The sequence below is a fragment of the Geospiza fortis genome, unplaced genomic scaffold (genome assembly GCF_000277835.1).
Source record: "Geospiza fortis unplaced genomic scaffold, GeoFor_1.0 scaffold54, whole genome shotgun sequence".
Taxonomy (NCBI): Eukaryota; Metazoa; Chordata; class Aves; order Passeriformes; family Thraupidae; genus Geospiza; species Geospiza fortis.
In genome coordinates this window covers 1,070,075-1,074,371 of record NW_005054301.1, presented here as the reverse complement: position 1 = coordinate 1,074,371, position 4,297 = coordinate 1,070,075, and positions in this window count along the sequence as shown.

Genomic DNA, 4,297 nt, shown 5'->3' with positions numbered 1-4,297 from the left:
CACATTCCTGTTGGCAGACTACCACTATAGGTGTTATATATTCAAATCAATGTCTGGAAAATAATTTCTTCATTTCCAAATCTTTTAAATTGCAAAACTGAATGTGTTTTGTGTTCAGGCTTCACAGTAGTGTCTTCTGTGAGGAGTGTAGCATTAGCTGATAAAATGCTAGGCTTTGAAAATATCTGTAGTTGATAGAAATAGGGATGAAAGAGATTTTTCTTATGAAAGTAAAAGGTCATCAAATTGAAAGGAAAAAAATGGTATCATAGTGTCACGACCGACTGCCCAATTTTAAGATTCAGTTCCAGTATGGGAATAAAATTACTAGTGAAGTGTCCAAAGATAATCATATTTAAGTAATTGTTTGTACACATGATTTAAAAAATCTTTAAAGCAGGAATCCCTAGGAAAAAAAAATTACACGTGGAAAAATATCTTCACTTGTAAATAAATTGCTCCTTGTGTATTGTTTCTTTAGATGAAATTTCCATTTTGAATAACTGATTTCATTTCTTCTCACTTTTCCACATTCTTTTCTTCTCTTGCGATGAAAAAAGAAATAGTTTTCTTCCTTTCACACAAGAAAATATGTAAAGTCAAGATTGTTTACTACCTGATATACCAATTTGAAAATGAAACAAAGGAATGCATTTTTAAAACAATAAATTTCCAGTATGTTTACCCCTTGCATAAACAAACAGAACTGGAGTTTGCAAGAAATATTAAAGTTAATTTAAATTGCAAATCTGACCTTATTAAAATGGCTTTGCAGAGAGCTATAAACAAACTGTATGTGAGCTGGTAATGTAGCCAAAATAACATTCTCAACAAGCCTCATAATTAAAGCAAAAAAAAAAAAAAAATTGTTTTCACAGTTCTGAAAATCTCAGAAGGGGAGGAGGAGTTAGGAAAATGTTATAAGGAAATCTTAAGTTTTGGGGGAAACAAGTGTTCCAGCTGGATTTCTCTTTAAAGAATTCTTGTGACATTTACTTTTTCAAACTCAAAACCAAATTCTGATGAACAGCTTGAAAATGAAATGTTATCAAGTACTTATTAATTTAATGTATTTAGAATGCTTTTCTCCTACAACCACTACATTGCTTCTTAATGTTTGAAGCACACCCATTAAGATTTACTGCATCTTCTGTGAGAATAAAAATGGAGCAATTAAGACTGTGCTTGTATCTGAAATGGATGTGGAGAGCTAATAAATTTCAGAATTAAAAGCTAACAGATAGGCTGGGCTGCTTTCTAGGTTTATGGAAAATCTATACCTGAAAGTCTATTTAAAACAGCATAATGTTAGCCAGCAAATTGTTTCCTCTTACTTACAAACAGAATACAGGTTGCAGAAGACCAGGAAAATTAGATGGAGCAGAAGACCAGGAAAATTAGTTGCAGAAGACCAGGAAAATTAGATGGAGCAGAGGTGAAACTCAACAGGAGACTTCTACCACCCCAAAAGTCTAACATGATTATGCCTCTCTGGTACAGCTTGCATGGCTCTAGGTAAATTTAAAGGAACACTTGTTCCTTTACAGGAGTAAAGGCATTTTCTGTTACAGGTGTGCAGGTGTTTTCTGATCACAAAGGTGTCTGTACTCATGTTCATGTCAGAAGGGTTTGCTTGTTCATTTACTTCACTGAAGTTGGTCTGAAGTAAATATATGAAATGCAATTAAGTTAGTTACTTATCTGTGTTGCCAAGAGTACATTCTCATTTGGACTCAGTACATCCAAACACAAAATAGTCAAGGACAATTTTACTGATGGAAAAAGGGTAAACCAAATGCTAAAATGCACTGAGATCCTCTAAGGCTGCTTTAGGCAGGCATGCAAAATAGAGTTTCTCTTTCTTTCTGTATCTGTGTGGGAATTTTCAGTATTTTGTGAGACTAAGTTTGATTGTCAGTTGCTTTCCAGTTTAAGCAGAGCATACAGGGAGGGAAGAGCAGTGCACAGAGCCAAAGTGCTGTTTCTCATGGTTTCACAACCACTAAACCTCCTAAAGCCCTGCAGCATGCAGAGACACATTTCTTCAATACCTAGAGCTGTGCCTGAAAGCAGAGACCACGAAGGCTCGGATTAAAGTTTTTCAGTCCTTCTTACAGCGGCAAAAGCGTCACAGTAATTCTTTGCAGGGCTTTCCCTCATGCCAGGGTGGTGCCCAGTGTCAGTATGTATGGCTACCCATGTCTGTCTCTGGGCTTTGGGGCATTTTCTGGATCTTCAGGGAAGAGTTACATGAGACTTCCCCTTTTCACTGCCTCTGCTCAGAATGAAAATATCAGGATCCATTTGCAGCAGTTCAGTACTTTCTACATGAGCACAGATTAACTCCAAATGCAAAACAGGAAAAGATTAATCAGAAAAAGATAAGAAAACTGTTGTAAATCTCAAAAAAGCTAGCAAAACAGGTGCAGATTCTGGATTAGGCTTGTGGCAAGTCTGTCTGTTTGCAAAGGAATTCCCAAAATTAATTTCTTTACATGCTGCAGGACTCTGAGTTACAGTAACCAAAGTTGTTTGTGTGGACATTCTTGTTACACTGTTTTTTACTTTGGCTAAAAACATCCTGGCTTCATTCATCAGCTCTATTTACCATCAAACTGAAAAATGAGCCATTTCCCTGCAACAAAAAAAAATAATAGGCAGGAGAGAGGAGGGAAGCAGTTGTGCTAGAAGACATAGGGTTAGAAAGCTATTATTGTATGTAAGGGGGTTTTCCCCATGATCCTTCTGCGTTTAAGCTTCAAATCCCCCATCAGCTACATGCAAATGCTGTAAAGCAGGGTTTGTAAGATTCTATGGATATGATGAATGCCCATCTGCTTTCCCTGGTCCCTGTGTGCAGAACTGGGATCTGCTCCAGCTGAGCCCGGAGCCTGATCTCTCAGTGAGAGGCTCCAGTTGAATCCCAAGCTGCAGAGCACTGGTCTGTAGTCAGTCTCAGCCTGCACTTCCACTGGGCTGTTTTTTCAGAACCCTTCAGTGATGCTCTCTTCCACCTCACCCATAACTGTGCCTAAAGGCTATGGGCAATTGGGATGCACCAAGCTTTTGGTTACTCACAGCACAAAACTAACAGCAATCACAGTTTGAGGAGCTGCATAATCTATATAATAGCATAGCAAGATCAAACACAGCTTCTGAGTGCTAACAGTGAGTTCAAAAACTTGACTACCCCCTGTGTGACAAAGGAGCTGAGACTACTGCCTAGTTCCTTATACTTTAAATTCTTTCTGGATATTCTTCTCCATCACAAAAACAGTCTTCAGTTCCTGCTGGATTCTGAACAAATAAAATCACCTTTTTAGCTCAAGAATAAAGCAAAAAGAATTATAATTTAGAACAGACACCCCTCTTCCTCCAGTCTTTTGACTGAGAAAGGAGAGCACCAGACATACACCAGTGCCAGACATGCTGGAATGTGATCTGTCCATATGGGGACAGATCCAGGGACTGGAATGGAGAGGAAATGTAATGTGAGCCAAATCCTCAGCCAAGGAAGTGCTACCTACATCTGTATCACTCTTATGAGGGAAATTCAGCCCAAGAGATTATTTTCTATATGGCAGATGGAATCATTGTTATGGAAGACACCAAGTTTTAGGGATAGCATTACTAAAAGAAGCTACCACACATCTTTAGCTCCCTTTCCTTCATAGCTTTTGTTGCTAAAGGTTACCAGGTGAATGTGAAGTAGCCCAAGCAGGACCACTAAACACACAACCAAAATTAATTCCACCTTTTTGACTGGAAAAGAAAAAGATTCAAAATCAGGATTGCAGGTAGGGTAGATGTGACTACACAAACCAACACGTGATCTGCCACGCTGAGAAGGTCCTCAAAGACTTAAACTGATATCACTATTATCCAGACAGCTCTGATTACAAGTCTTGTAAGCAGTGTGAAGTAGAGCACCATATCAGTGCAAATATCTGGATTCTAGTTCAGTTTCCCAATAAAGTTGATCTCATTACAGACTGGGGATTTTCACATGGGAAAAAGGGAAGATAGATGTTCCCAGGCTGGTAACTTCCATTGATTGTTTCCATTTATCAGTGTGAAAATCAGGCAAACAGCAACAAAATATTTCCTTTTCACGGTTTTCCTGCAGCTGAAAAATGACTCCTCCTTCCAAGTAGGACGTCCAACAGATTAAAAAACAGTATAAAATTTCCCTCAGTCACAGATAACAATTATATGGCTAATTATCAGGGCAGAGAGAGGAACTGCTTTCTGACCCATCACAGACCACTCAGCAGGGGCACAGGCATCATGATTTGGG